This window comes from Mesoplodon mirus (genome assembly GCF_964341445.2).
Source record: "Mesoplodon mirus genome assembly, chromosome: 1".
NCBI classification, from domain to species: Eukaryota; Metazoa; Chordata; class Mammalia; order Artiodactyla; family Ziphiidae; genus Mesoplodon; species Mesoplodon mirus.
This window is the reverse complement of record NC_138976.1, coordinates 70,540,309-70,556,792: the sequence shown is the minus strand read 5'-3', so window position 1 is coordinate 70,556,792 and position 16,484 is coordinate 70,540,309. Positions and strand designations below refer to the sequence as shown.

The window sequence follows — 16,484 nt, the reverse complement described above, 5'->3', positions numbered from 1 at the left end:
CATTAGGTGTTAATAGACTAAAGGCTCAAATTAAAAGGCAGAGACAGTCAAAATGGATAAAAAATAAAAATCCAAATATATACTGTCTAGAAGAAATGTACTTTAAATATAAAGACACAGTTTGAAACTAAATGGATGAAAAAGATATTATCGTACAAATAGTATGGAGGCCTATTAATATCAAATAAAGTACACTTCAAGATAAAGATATTAGGAGAGAAAGAGGAGCATTTCAAAAATAATAAAAGGAAGACAAAACAATAATGAATATGTATGTACCTAATAACAGAGTCTCTAAATACCTGATGACAAAACAGAATTAAAGCACGAAATAGACAATTTCACAAGTATCATTATAAATTTTACACTCCTTTCTCAGAAATTGATAGAACAACTAGACAAAAATTTCTGTGAAGACATAAAAGATCTGAACAACACTATAAGCCACCTTGACCTAATTTATATTTAGAGAACACTAGGTGAGAAGTGATGGTGATTTGGACCAGCGAGAACAGCGAAGTGGTGACACGTGATCAAATTCTAGATCTATTTTAAAGGCTGACTTGGGATAGTCACTTAACATCTCAAAAAATTTGTTATAAATCAGTAAAATGAGGATTAATACTATCAACCTCATGGAGTTATTGTGGAATTAACTGAGATAGTACATATAAATGCACTATGCTATACAAATTATGAGATAGTATATATATGGTGCATAGCATAGTGCATGGCTCAGAGTAAGCAATAAGTATACTTAGCAATTAGTCTTACTATTACAATAGTAAGCCCTCCTATGTGCACCCTCTTATATGCCAGGGCCTAAATTAGGCACAGAGAATACCTATTTCAATATGAGGTTCACATCTTACAGATGAAATGGAAACCAAACATTGCACTCACTTCATTGCAGTACCAATGGGAGCAGGAATGTCCAGCAGCTATAACAATGGGACATAAACCCCACAACTTTCATTTATTAAAATGTCTGTCAGGAAGACACACCTGTGATTCCCTGCATTTTGCCACTCCCACAATTTCATTTTTGAGCCCCTATGCAGAGTCGGATTACCCAAGAAAAGACTTAAGTCAGGGGAAATTTGGGGAAAAGAATAAGCAATACCCGATACAGAATTTCACGGTTGAAGTTTAGATTTTTCTATCTTGACTGAACTCAGGATATTTATTTGGCTTCTGTTGTTTTTCACTGAAGGAATATTGACCTTTAAACAGTCCTGGTTTCTGTGGAATTAGAGGAGAATAAGAAGTGTAAGAGCTGGAGACTCAAGATAGAGCATTTACAGTAAATATTTGAGTAGCACATTGCTCAAGTCATACAACACTCTGGCCAAAAATACTTTGACAATGGGGAAAAGAGCCTTTTCAAGTTAATTCTTCAGATACATTAACCCCAGAGGGTCTTGTATGGGTTGGAAGAGGAAAAGGGAAATTATGTAATATGATCCTGTGAAATGAGTGGGTCAGAAATAAGTGTTTCTACATGCACTGGGTCAACATCAACATCTTTTTTTTTTTTTTTTTTCGGTACATGGGCCTCTCACTGTTGTGGCCTCTCCCGTTGTGGAGCACAGGCTCCGGACATGCAGGCTCAGTGGCCATGGCTCACGGGCCCAGCCACTCCGTGGCATGTGGGATCTTCCCGGACCAGGGCACGAACCCGTGTCTCCTGCATCAGCAGGCGGACTCTCAACCACTGCGCCACCAGGGAAGCCCAACACCAACATTTTTATTACATCTACTATGGGCTGGGGTCAGAGGATACAAAGAAAAATGAGGCACCATAGAGGTTTCCTTCAGGAGGTGGTTATCAGTCTGAGAGAACACCCAGTGACCTTAGGATCATACCACCAGCCCAAATTCAGGCTATATCTCTGTCCCTCAGAAAGACATGACTACCGTCAGCAAAAGCCTAAAGAACGATCCCCTGGTCTTTGGGCTGGATGTCTTTTGAATGCCTCTCCAGACCCATTCTCCCTGCTATGTGACCACAGAGGCTAACTTTATGGGCTGCCCCGCTTGGCTCCATTACCCTGAGGCTCCTGGTGAGCTTTCAGTGAGTGTTGGGGCAGAGCCAACAACTTCAGGTTATTAAAACAAATATCTATTTCAGTCTCATGTTAAACAAGGACTTATCTAAAAATCTAATGCCAAATATAAGATCATGTAGATTTACCCCTTTGTTTTCTACTAAGGTTTTTACGGTTTTAGTCCTTACATTTAAGTCTTTGATCCATTTTTACGTATTTTGTGTATCATGTGAGGTAGCTGTCCAGTTTCATTCTTTTCAATGTGGATATCCAGTGTCCCAACATAATCTGTGAAAAAGGCTATGCTTTTCCCCATTGAATGACCCTGGCACCCGTGTCAAAAATCATTTGAACATATATGCAAAGGATTATTCCTAGGCTCTCTATTCTATTCCATGGTTCTATATATCTCTCTTTATGCCTGTATCACACTATTTTGATTATTGTAGCTCTGTAGTAAGTTTTGAAATCAGGAAGTATGAGTCCTTCAAATTTTTTGTTCTTTTTCTAGATTGTTCTGACTATTCTAGGTCTCTTGCAATTCTATATGAATTTAGAATCAGCTTGTCATTTCTACCAAGAAGCTAGCTGGAATTCTGATAGGGATTGTGTAAAATCTGTAGATCAATTTGGGGAATATAGTCATCTTAACAATATTAAGCCCCTTGATTCATAAACATGGATGAATCATTTAGGTCTCTCATTCCATTCATTTAGGTCTTCTTTAACTTTTTCAATGTTTTGTCATTTTCAGTGTATAATTCTTCCACTTCCTTAGTCAAATTTATTCTTGAGTATTTTATTCTTTTTGACACTATTGTAATGAAATTGTTTTCTTGATTTTATTTTGATTCATTGCAATTGTATAGAAATACAGCTGATTTTTATGTGCTGATCTTGTGCAATTTTGATAAATTCAGTTATTAGTTCTAATCTTTTTTGTGGATTCTTTGGGATTTTCTACATATAAGATCATGTATCTGCAAACAGAGATAACTTTACTTCTTCCTTTTACAATTTGAATGTCTTATTTATTTTTCTTGCCTAATTGCACTGGCTAGAACTTCCAGTACAATGTTGAATAGAAGTGGTGAAGCAAGCAGCCTTGTCTTGTTTCTGATCTCAGGGGGAAGGCTTTCACTCTTTAATCATTGAATGTAATGCTAACTGTGAGTTTTTTTTTATAGATGCCCTTTATCATTTTGTGGAAGTTCCTTTTTATTCCTAGTTTGTTGAGTGTTTTTATTATTAAGTAGTAATGAATTCTGTCAAAAGTTGTTTTGGTATAGATCATGTAGTTTTTTCCCTTCATCCCATGAGTGTGACTTTCATATGTTGAACCACTCTTGCATTCCTGGTATAAATCCCACTTAGTTATGATGTAGAATATTTTTAATATGTTACTGGATTCATTTTTGCTAGTATTTTGTTGAGGATTTTTGCATCTATATGCATAAGGGATATCAGTCTAAAGTGTTCTTTTCTTGTGATATTTTTACTGGCATTTATAGCAGAGTAATTCTGGCCTCAGAATAAAGTAGGAAGGGTTCCTGGCTCTTCTTTTTATATTTATTTATTTTTTTTATACTATAACCATTTTACTTACCATCAAGAATATATAAAATCAATGCAGAAAAATTGTATTACATAAATATCATTCTTTTCTTTTCTTTTCTTTTTTTTTTTGCGGTACACAGGCCTCTCACTGTTGTGGCCTCTCCCGTTGTGGAGCACAGGCTCCGGATATGCAGGCTCAGCGGCCATGGCTCACAGGCCCAGCCGCTCTGCGGCATGTGGGATCTTCCCAGACCGGGGCATGAACCTGTGTCCCCTGCATCGGCAGGCAGACTCTCAACCACTGCGCCACCAGGGAAGCCCACATAAATATCATTCTTACAATGGAATCAAAATCTCATGACTACAGAGTATTTTCACTTTGTGTAAGCAATAACTAAAGTCAGTTTTAGAGCTCAACATTCTGATGAAGTTTAGAAGTATTTTAAACTAGCTTTTGGAATCTTAGAATTTATTTTTTAATCTTTCTTTTTCTTTCCTCTCCCAGTAACACTGAGATATAAAATATAATATGTAATATATAGCATATTTATTTTTATTTTTTGAAGAGTTTGAGAAGTATTGCTGTGAATTCTTCTTTAAGTGAATGGTGAATTCACCAGGGAGGGTACTTTATCCTAGGCTTTTCTTGCTTGTTATAGGTCTGTTCAGATTTTCTATTTCTTCCTGAGGCAGTTTTTATAATTTGCATGTTTATAGGAACTTATCCATTTCATTTAGGTTATTTAATTTGTTAATATATAATTGTTTATGATATGCTCTTATAATTTTTTATAAGATTTACAGTAATATATTCACTTTCATTTCTGATTTTAGTAATTTGAGTCTTCTCTTTTTTTTCTTAGTCGAGCTAAAGTTTTGTCAATTTTGTTGATCCTTTCAAAGAATCAATTTTTGGTTCCAGTGATTCTCTCTTTTGCTTTTCTATTCTCCATTTCACTTATTCAGCTCTTATCTTCATTATTTCCTTTTTTCTGCTAGCTTTGTAACTGAGCAGGACCCTATGGGGCCTTCCTGGGACAGAACCCTCCCCCATATCCTCTGCTTTAGCTTCTCTCTGAAGTACCTAGGTAATAGTATCTGATGCATATTTCCTGAGTTTTTCAGATGCTAAAACCACCACCAAATGGAAGAAATTAACTACTTGATAATCATGAGGACATAACCTCCAAACCTTTTGGCACTTAAGGATTGATCACCATCAACCAATCAGAGAATTATGCACGAGCTGATCACATACCCTGGGACACCTCTCCCTCACCTTGCCTTTAAAGATGCCTTGCTGAAACACTTCCGGGAGTTTGGGTTTTTTTAAGCACAAGCCACCTTGTGCTTGCTTGGTCCTGCAATAAACCTTTCTCTGCTCCAAACTTCAATGTTTTGTTTTGTTTGGCCTCACTGTACATCGGGCACACGAACTTGTATTCAGTGCCAACTTTGGGTTTAGTTTACTCTTCTTTTTCTAGCTCCTTAAGGTTTAGAGTTAGGTTACTTGTCGGAAGCCATCCTGGAGCCATTGCACCTTGACAAAGTCATGAAGCAATGGAAGGTGAAACTGCAAGGCAGTGCCATGCCAGGCAGGAAGGTGGACTACAGCTCTGTTATGTTTTATGATAATAAATTTACATATAGGGGCAATTTTGGGGGGATGTTGCTCCACGTGAAAGAAAAATTCCTCTAGGACTCCTCCTCCTGAAACTACCACAGAATGGGAAGTACCCACTAAAGCCCCGGGGAAATGGGTAAAGAATTAAGAGCCTGGAACTAAGCGGATGTTTTTATGAAAAACACCCTCTAGTATGGAGTTATGGCCATGGGGCAGAGTTCCTGATGACATAGGAAATTTATGGTTCTATTATAAAGGAAGATTAATTATAGAAAAGCAAATGCCTAGAGCAGAATTGGTTGCTAGGATAGGGAGAAAACACTGTCTCAGTTGGAGGAAACAACAAGAAAGGGCATGCAGGGTATATTGTAAATATTTTCGTGGAACCATTGTAAAAGGTTGCCCATGCAAGAAGAGAAATAGGAACAAGTAGCTCCAACTTCTACAATTAAAATAATTATATAGCTGCTTGGCTTGATTACTAAGAAATAACCTGTGATTAATGGGAACTTGGGGAAATATTTTAATAGGACATCTAGAAACTAGGGGATAATTTTTAAGAAAAATCTTTATAGAATATTTTGAGGTTTGATTGTGCTAAGATTGTTTGGTCACGTACCTGGTAATGTAATCAACTACAATATATAAACCTGTGATTGTAAACAATAAAGAGAGAGAGAAACATGCAATGCTGATACTTTAAGAAGTGTAATAGATTTATTTCCTTCGCTGACACTATCCATCCCTTGGGTATCCCTGGACTCGCTGGAGCTGGACTCCGGCAGTTACTGGTCTGGGATCTTTCTTCTGTCTTCATGTAGGCGTTTACAGCTATAAATTTTCCTTTGAGCACTGTGATGGGGCTTGGGGCAGGCTGCCCCCAAATATGCCAAGGTGGCATATTGATTATTATGAACTGAAGTTACTTGACAAACAGCCAGTACAAGAAGAATATTCTGACCCTCCTTTGTTTCTCTGAAAGCAGGAAACAGTGCTCCCATTGGAGCTAGGAGGATGGAAGGCGTTCTTATCACTGGAGATAGGGAATTCAAAACTGAGAAGTCTGTATAAACAAACTGTATTATTTCTTCATTAATTTGCTACCCCAAGCAAAAACCCCTCTGCTTTGTCAAGTCTTCACAAATAATTGATTCTTTGTCTAAGAAGGTACATTAACAGCCTGCTTTGGTCACTTCTTAGGTCCCACACCTATGGGACCTCTATACAAACAAAATTACATTTGTGTATTTTTCTCCTATTGAGCTGCCTTATGACAATTTGATTATTAGGCTAGCTTAAGGAACCTAGAAGGGTAGAGGAAAATTTTTCCTCCCCTACAACTGTTTTCTCTGCATCTCATAAGTTTGAATATGTTTCATTTTCATTCATTTCTAATAATTTTCTAGTTTCACTTCTAATTTATTTTTTGACCCATTAGTTGCTTGAGTGTGTTAATTTCCCCATATTTGTGAATTTTCTAGTTTTCCTTCAGTTATTAGTCTTACCTCATTGTACTCAGAGAAGAAATTTTAGATGATTTAAATCTTTTAAAATTCATTAAAATTTGTTTTGTGGCCTAATATGTGTCTTTCCTGGAGAATGTTCCAAGTACACTTAAGAAAAAATGTATTCTGCTGTTGTTGTGTTCCACAGATGTGTTCCATAGATGTCTGTAAAGTCTAGTTGGTTTATAGTGTTGTTCAAGCCCTCTATGTTCTTATTGACCTTCTGTCTGGCTGTTCTACACATTATTGAAAGTAGGGTATTGAAGTCTCCAACTGTTACTGTTGAATTGTCTATTTCTCACCTCAATTCTGTCAGTTTATGTGGCATATATTTTGGGGTTCTGTTATTTGGAGAGTATATGTTTTAAATTGTTAATTTTCTTGATGGATTGACTCTTTAATCAATCTATAATGCCTCTGTCACCTGTAACAATTTTTGTCCTAAAGTCAAGTTTGTCTGATATTAGCAGAGCCACACCAACTCTCTTTTGATTACTATTTGCATGGAATATATTTTACCATGCTTTTACTTTCAATCTATTTGTGTCCCTGGATCCAAAGTGAGTGTCTTATAGATGGAATATAATTGGATCATGTTTTTTATTCATTCTGCCAATATCTGCCTTTGCATTGGAAAATTTAAGCCATTTACATAAAGTAACTACACATAAGGAAGTACATACTTCTGCCATTTTGGTATTTGTTTCCTTTAAGTCTTATATCTTTTTTTCCACATTTTCTCCATTACTGCCTTCTCTTTTTATTGATTTTTTTCTAGTGTGCTACTTTGATTTCCCTCATTTCTTATTCTGTGTATTTTTGGTTTCTTCTTAGTGGTAACCCTGACGATTACAATAAAATTTTAACTCTATAATAATCAAGTTTGAGTTAATACTAACATTTTCAATAGCATACAAAACTCTTCTCCTTTATAGTTCCATCCTCTTTTTCCCCAATGTTTTTGTCACAAATTAAATGTTTCTACATTAATTATAGATCAACATAGATCTATGATTATTATTTTATGCATTATTCTTTTAAATTATAAAGAAAAAAGAGAATTACAAATAAAAAATATAACAATATCAGCTTTTATATTTACACATGTAGCTACTTTTTAACATTGTTCTTTATTTCTTCATATGGTTTCAAGTTACTGTCTAGCATCCTACCATTTCAGACTAAAGGACTTACCTTAGCATTTCTTACAGGGCAGATCTACTAGTGACCAACTCTGTTTTTGTATATCTGAGGATGTCTTAATTTTCTCTTCATTTTTGAAGGATGGTTTTGTCACATATAGAATTTTTGGTTAACAGTGTTTTTCTTTTAGCACTTTAGATATGTCATCCTAATGCCTTCTGATCTCCATGGTTTCTGAAGAGAAATTGACTGTTAACCTTATTGAGGATACCTTATACATGATAAGAAACTTCTCTCGTGCAGCTTTCAAAATTCTCCCTTTTTCTTTAGCTTTTGACAGTTTGGCTCTAATGTTCTCAGTGTGGATCGCTGAGTTTATCCTGCTTGAATTTAATTGAGTATTTTGAATGTACAGATGCCTGTCTTTCACCAAACTTATGTTTTTAAACATTATTTTTTCAAATATTCTGTGTTCTTTTCTCTCTTTTTTCCCTCTAAGACTCCTATTATGCATATGTTGGTATGTTTGAGGTGTCCCAAAGGTCTCTTAATCTCTGTTTATTATTCTTCATTATTTTCTCTTTCTTCTCCCCAATTGACCTAACCACTGATTCTTGTTAATAGTCACATTTGTTACTGATCTCCTCTAGTGAATTTTTCATTTTATTTTACTGTTTTTTTCAATTCCAGAATTTCTAGTTAGTTCCTTTTTATAATTTCTTTCTCTTTATTGATACTCTCTATTTGGTGAGACATCATTCTCCTGGTTTCCTTTATCTCTTTGAACATATTTAAGACAGCTGATTTAAAGTCTCTGTCTGGTAAGTCCCATGTTTGCTTTTCCTCAAGGATGGTTTCTGACAACTTCTTTTTTTCCTGTGAATGGGCCATATTTTATTGTTTCTTTCCATGCCTCATCATTTGTGTTGAAAACTGGACGTGTTGAAAATTATAACGTAGTAACTCTGGAAATTCAATTCTTCCCATTCCCAGGTTTGTTGCTCCTGCTTGTTGTGAGTTGTTGTTGTTGTTTGTTTAGTGAGTTTTCTAAAGTATTTTCTACAGTCTGTATTCTTTGTTACATGTGACCACTGAAGTCTGTGTTCCATTAGCTTAGTGGTCAGCTAGTGTTATGACCATAATTTCCTTAAACAACTACAGCCAAAATTAGAAGAAAAGAAGAAAAAGAAAAAATTACTCTCCCAGTTTTTGCAAGTTGGTTCTGTGTTGGGCATTCCTTCAGTGCTTAGCCAGGTGATTTATAACTCTGCCTTAGCCTTCACTTCATGCTACCATGGAGCCTGAAGGTCAGCCAGAGGTGAAAATATAGGGTCTTCTAAGGCCTGTTTTGAAAATGTGTCCAGACTTGGGTATGAGCATTGAATTCCTGATTCCCCAGTATACATGGCAACTTTTAAAAGACCTTATTCTCCCATGTATCTCCTTTCTTAAGTTCTTCCTTTCCAGGCTTTTTGACTTGTCTATTGCTTATTCTGTTTTATATCTTGTCCCAGGATGCTGCATCCAATTTTTTTGCCTTTAAATGTTTTTGGCAAACACTTCCCAGGAGGCCACCGCAGACCTGGGAATGCTTCAAATCAAATAAAAGAAAGGAAAGTACTTGCACCAGTCCTTTAGGGAGCCTCAAGACAGGTCAAAACACACAACCACAATTCTTTGAGAATAAGGCCTATCTTCCTCCTTCTGGCACTAGCATCTGCACCATGGGCACAGGCTGTCATCTTCCTGGCTGTCATTGATCTGGGGGATAAAGGATGGCAAGTAGGCAATTAAAAATGCCACAGCACTCTCTCACTGCAATGTACCAGCTTCTTTCTTCATTAAGCTTTTTGTGGTTGTTGTAAGTTTTTACTAGATTGAAGGGTAATGTCAAACTTGATTTTAACAGTTCTTGTCAGCTTATTTGTTGCTTTTGTGAAGGCACGGAACCCTGGAATTCCATATTTTGCCATATTAAATGATATCAATTGAAATAGTTCTACAACTTATGTTATGGACAAGAATATGTTTAATTTTGTAAATGTTCTATGTATGTTTGAAAAGAGTATGTATTCTCCACTCTTAGATAAAATGAAATTTATATATCCATTTGACCTAGCTCGTTGATTGTGTCATCCAAGATTTCTAAATTCTTACGAATATTTTTTCTGCTTAATAGTTGCTTATACATATTCAATCTCTCACTAGAATGATTGATATGTGTATTTCCCCCCATAATTCTACTCATTTTTGTTTTATTTACTTTCGACTGTAACAGATTTTTGTTAGTTTAGATATACTTCTTCCCAGTGTATTGAATGTTTTGTCATATTCAGTAAACTTCTTCATCTTTAGGTATACTTTTTACCTAAAAGCATAACATGAATGAAGCAATACTAGCTTTCTATTGATTAGTATTTGCCAACATATAATTTTCTATCCTTTAATTTCAATTTACAAATTTTGTATATGTTTCTTAAAAACAGCATATAGGGCCTCCCTGGTGGCGCAGTGGTTGAGAGTCCGCCTGCCGATGCAGGGGATACGGGTTCGTGCCCCGGTCTGGGAGGATCCCATATGCCGCGGAGCGGCTGGGCCCGTGAGCCATGGCCGCTGGGCCTGTGCATCCGGAGCCTGTGCTCCGCAACGGGAGAGGCCACAACAGTGAGAGGCCCGCATACCGCAAAAAAAAAAAAAAAAAAAAAAAAAAACAGCATATAGATGAATCTTTTCTTTTCAAGTCCAATTATATTAGTTTTTTTATTTTTTATTTTTTGTGTTTGGTACGCGGGCCTCTCACTGTCGTGGCCTCTCCCGTTGCAGAGCACAGGCTCCAGATGTGCAGGCTCAGTGGCCATGGCTCACGGGCCCAGCCGCTCCACAGCATGTGGGATCTTCCCGGACCGGGGCACGAACCCATGTCCACTGCATCGGCAGGAGGACTCTCAACCACTGTGCCACCAGGGAAGCCCAATATTAGTTTTTTGACTGGAGCATATAATTCATGTAATGAAATTACTGATATATTTGGGTTAAATATACTCTGTTTTGTCTTTTCTCTTTGTCTTGCCTTTCTCATGTTTTGTTTTCTCTCCTCTCTTGATTTGTATTGTATGAACTGTTTTGTTCTTTCTCCAGTCTTGCTTTATTTGTATTGTATAGACAACTATTTTATCTTCTTTTTTTTTTTTTCTTGGGCAGTGCCATGGGGCCTCTAGGATCTTAGTTCCCCAACCAAGGATTGAACCCAGGCCCTCAGCAGTGAAAGTGCAGAGTCCTAACCACTGCACTGCTAGGGAATTCCCTATTTTATCTCAGTATACTTGACCTCATTCTATTTTTCCTCCTCCAATAGTTTGGAAGTTAGTTATGTGCCTGATATCTATTATTCTGAAAATCTTCCTGAAAAATGTAACAGGCATGTTTAATGTACCTAAGCCTAAAACTCAGGAATATTTTTATCCCCTTTCTGACAAATACATGGTCTTAGAGGATTCCCATTCCTATAATCACCTCTCCAGATTTATGGGCTACTTTTGTCATGTATTTAGTTCTAGCTTTTCCTAATATTACAATAAATTATTATCATCATTTATACTCAATATTTGTTTAGTAGTACCTCCATATTTATCATATTCTTTGCTCTTCAATTCCACTTGAACCTTAGGTCTACCATTTGGGGTCAACTTCCTCTATCTGAAGTATATCCTTTACAATTTCATTTTTAAAAGTCTGCTTGTAGCAAACCCTCAGTTTTAGCTTTTTTTCTCTTCTAGGAGCAAAGTAATATTGCCAGATCTAGTATGTGTCTGTGGGTCAGCAAAATTTCAGACAGCCTCCTTGTATCTACCCTGAAAGGAGGCAGTTGGTACTTGAGAAGGAACAGGAGAGGAGAAAGAACTATGTAAGTCATAAAACTGGGGTGACCATATCTCAGTGTTCACCTATTACTCTGACTAATTATTAATAACACTTTTTTCATTCTAAAAAGTTTTATTGTTTGGGTAATAAATTCTACTGTCACTTGAATAAAGCCCAAATGACCTGTAGTTCTCCTGGCTTCTGGAGCCATGTTTTCATTTGTATTGAACTCAGATAGCTAGGGACTTTCACTTCTAAAAGAATGGAGTAGCTTGTGGCAGTCCAATGTTGCCATTAAGAATAACCAAAAAGGGGGCTTCCCTGGTGGCGCAGTGGTTGAGAGTCCGCCTGCCAATTCAGGGGACACGGGTTCGTGCCCCAGTCCGGGAAGATCCCACATGCTGCAGAGTGGCAGGCCCGTGAGCCATGGCTGCTGAGCGTGCGCATCTGGAGCCTGTGCTCCGCAATGGGAGAGGCCACAACAGTGAGTCGCCCGTGTACTGCAAAAAAAAAAAAAAGAAAAACCAAAAAGGGCTGATAAAGCATCACAAACAAACAAATGAACAAACAAAAAAACAAGGAAACAAAAACCCATTTAAAGGTAAGAGAAAGGTAAGAAGCATTGACGATGAGGAATCAAGATTCCAAGGACAGGGAAGCTGAAGCTACAGCTGCTTTTTTCCCAGGGGCATTGGCCAATTCCATGTGTGCACCAGGAGGCAGGCAATCTGGATTCTGTCTGGGCAGAAGGTCACTGCTAGGAAACAGAGAAATCAGCAAAGTCTTTGGTTGTCTTGTGGGGCTGAAGAGACAAAACTGGAGGCTTGAAGGGCCAAGAATTTAGTGGGAGAAAAGGGCTGGGGAGAACTGAGCCTGACATAAAGGGAGTTTTCTCCTCAAAACATTTGCCAAATTATGCAGCTGCATGAGGTCGAGGTTTAAAAAAATTAGAAAGCCCTTAAAACAGAGCTGAAGTTTTGGCAGTTTTTGTTGTATTTTGCAATCTTACTCTTCTGAGGAGAGAAAAGTTATAGTGCATGACTGCGAGGGGAAATTTTCATAATTTAAAAATTTGCTTAATCCAAAAGAAGCAAAGAAAGAAAGAAAATGTGGCATAAACCAGGAGGACAAAATATAGAAAAATAAAGCAAAATTGTAGACATAAATGCAAATATATCAGTAAATACAATAAATGTAAGTAGACTAAATAGTCCAGTACAAAGACAAATGATAGTCAAACTGGTTAAAAACGAAATAAAACAAAAACCAACTACATACTGCTTATAAGAGATACTTCTTAAATAAAGAGGAACATTTTATAATAAAACAGAGTTCAGAGTACATCATAAAGTCACACTGTTTATCCTTTGTAATCTTAGTATTTGCAAGAATTACCAGGGTAGAGCATAATGACAGTCCTTGGTTGTTACCTGTCATCTCTCCCTCCCATTTAATGCACACAGCTCAACTCCAAATCAGCACGGATCGTCTAGCTTCTTCCCTACTTGCCTTCTTCCTTCACTGCTTTATTTCAAGAGGAGATACAGCCCTCTTCTTTCATTCCTCACAAACACAACACTTAGCTGGTAACAGATAATTGCTCAGGCTTAGGGATAATGCAAGTGTTGCATGCGACATGATTCTGATGTGAATTGGAAGTACAGAAACAGAACATAAAATCCATAATTGCTGGATTAATTTAAGATGGAAATGGGGAGAAGACAGAAAGCAGCGAATCTTAGTTGACAGGATTGTAACTATTGGCTTTTTTTACATGCTATTAAAACCTGCTAAAATCTCACCCATTCAGCTCTCCCTTCTACAGCAATCTGGTTCTCTGCCAAACTTTCGGTAATAAATAGAGCCTGCAAGCTCTTGGAACAGAGAACTGCAGCTTTTCAGGGGAGAAATCAAAACAAGATCACAAGGTAAGAATGAAATCAATATTCTGGTAGATTTTCAGTGACGTCTTGCAAAGTGAGATCTTGAGAACCATGGTTTTATTTCTATAAAATAAAGGATTAGGTCGATTTATTATTGTTGCCAATAGAAGTAAAAGTTGATGATAATAGTTGCTACTAACTTCGAATTCCATTTTGCTTTCCTTTGAGTGATTTATAAAATTATTAATAAATTGCTAAAATAAATTGTTTTTATAGTACTGTTCCCCTTCTCCACCACAAAACTTCGTAAAGCAAGTTGATAATTCTATTTCCTACTCCTGAAATGCTTATCCAGGACAAACATACTCACAATTGTTTACAAGCGGTTTTCAAGAAAGAAGGACAAATATAAAAACTGAAAGGTGCCATTCCCTCAAAGGAATCTGCTCAAAAATAATTTATGAAAAAATAAGGAATTGACATTCTAAATAAGTAAATTTAAAAGCTCATTAGTGTTGCTACTATTCTTCATTTAGAGTGAAAATTGTTTTTGTTCTCTTTAATTCTTGCTGTCTTGCACTTTCCTCTGCCTTATCTTTCCCTGCATGAATACTTGCCTCCAGACTATTTTAATTTAAAAAATGACACGAAGTCCTAAGTATTGTGGCTGCACACAAGTTGATTCTAGAAGGTCTTTGGAGAATTGAGAGTGGAGTATCTAGGACTAGGTGTGGCTGGATATTCTTTTTTTTTTTTTTTTTTTGCAATGCCCAATATTTTTATTTTCTCATTTATAAGTATAGCAGGTTAAAGATGATATCTTTAGGTGAAAAAATAAGTATTGTTAATAATAATTTGATAAAGATTAATAAATACTTTTCAGTATATTTCCAAGAAATCAAGAGAGCAAATAAGTCTAAGAGCTGGATAACAAATCTTCTGCAGTTCAGGCTGTTTCCAATTCTTTGCTTTTTTTTTTTTTTTCCCTATTTTTTTTTTATTAGTTTCTGCTTTATAACAAAGTGAATCAGTCATACATATACATCTGTTCCCACATCCCTTCCCTCATGCATCTCCCTCCCTCCCACCCTCCCCATCCCACCCCTCCAGGCGGTCACAAAGCACCGAGCTGTCATACAGAGTGAAGTTAAGTCAGAAAGAGAAAGACAAATACCGTATGCTAACACATATATATGGAATTTAAAAAATGTCATGAAGAACCTAGGGGTAAAACGGGAATAAAGACACAGACCTACTTGAGAATGGACTTGAGGATATGGGGAGGGGGAAGGGTAAGCTGTGACAAAGCGAAAAAGAGGCATGGACATGGATATTCTTGATGCTCACTCACTCCTCAGCATTGTGCTTCCTCGGCTTGAATCATCCCTTTATGTCACTGTATGCATCCCTGTATGTCATCCTATGCTGTTCCCTACATCCCTACCTACTGCTTCTCACATTTGTCTTTTGAATACTTAGGGCTCTTCTAATTTCGACCCTGAAAAGGCACAGCTCTGTGTTCAGAAAACTTCAGAATCCTCTGTTTCTTAAAGTTTAGGGTGGGTGCTTGAGCTGAACCACACAGCAGGGTAGTGTCCTTAAATTGTAAAGAACTCTCATGGGCACCACTCTCTGCAACTCAAATTTCACATTTTCTTCTCCATGCTTCTCTGAAAGGATCCTGGATTTCCTACCAATATTTGACTGGTGGCTGCATAATTCATTTTCTCAGCAATGTACTGACCTAGATGTTTTTCTCTTTCCCATCACTATTTTAACTTACAATATCTAAAGCAAGAATGTACCTCTTTTCCTTTCCCATTTATGGAGAGGGAAGAATCCTGAGGGGAACTTTCAGTTAGGGGTTGAAATAGGAAGAAATAGGAAGAAAAATATATACATCAGGGAACATTTATGCCAGTAAATCTGATAGCATGAGGTCTTTTTTGGAGATGTGAGTGTAACTGTGCCAAAATCAATGTATCTTTCATTCAACAAGTTGAAATTTTGCCAAACATGGTGGGAATCAAGTGATAGAATTCTCTTATATCTCAACTTTCAGCAGGGACATTTAGAAACATTAAGACCAAAAATAATCTCCTTGAACAGCAGAAAGAGATCTTAATTCCATTAAAAAAAATAATGCTTGGTTCAAGGACTTTAGGAAATCCTGGTAGAACCTCTAATCTCTTTTCAGTTTCCCTGTGGTTTCTCTGGTGCTGATATCTGTATGCAAAAGGAACCTTTAAAGGTACACAGCCTTAGAGGACAGGCAAAGTTCATTTTTGGAGGTGTTAAAGGGGGGAATAAAGAGTTTGGGGCACTTCTTCCCTGTAGCAGACTCCTGGCACATGTTCACATGCTGTCCTTGTTATTGTTGGTAAATCATGCTATATCTGTGAAGGTTTTTTATTTTTTTGTTTTGTTTTGTTTTTTGCTTTAAGTGAGGAGTGCAGTATAGCATAATAGTAAAAAACACAGATTTTTAGAGTAAGATAGGCCTCAACTCCATTATCTGTCATTGATTAGCTGTATGATTTTGGATCTTAACTTTCCTGAGCCTGAATTTTTTTTCTCTTGTGTAAAATGTAAAACAAAAACAAAACAATAATATAACACTCTACTTTAGAGAGGTGATGAGATGCTTATGAAGGTAAAGCAAGTCAGAAGCAGTCATGAAAGGTAACTGTTAATGATCACTGAAATTTTACTAAATGTGAGACATTCATTCCACATTCTCCCATTTAATCTTCACAGTACCTCTGTGAAATAAATATTATCTTCTCCATTTATAAAATTAAGCAGGTGAGATTTAGAAAGATCGTACTAACCCAACATGACACAACCAGCAAATTTCAGACCA

At 36.8% G+C, this 16,484-nt stretch overlaps 2 protein-coding genes across 2 annotated transcripts in view; one reads left to right on the top strand and one right to left on the bottom strand.

Annotated features, from left to right (window-relative positions):
- Positions 1-16,484, bottom strand: part of RANBP6 (RAN binding protein 6) — a 273,898-nt gene that overhangs the window by 91,408 nt on the left and 166,006 nt on the right. The window lies entirely within an intron of this gene.
- Positions 13,633-16,484, top strand: part of IL33 (interleukin 33) — a 34,887-nt gene continuing 32,035 nt past the window's right edge. The window contains exon 1 of the mRNA XM_082618153.1: positions 13,633-13,666. The gene's annotated coding sequence lies outside the window, so the exon portion shown is untranslated. The remainder of the gene's footprint in view (positions 13,667-16,484) is intronic.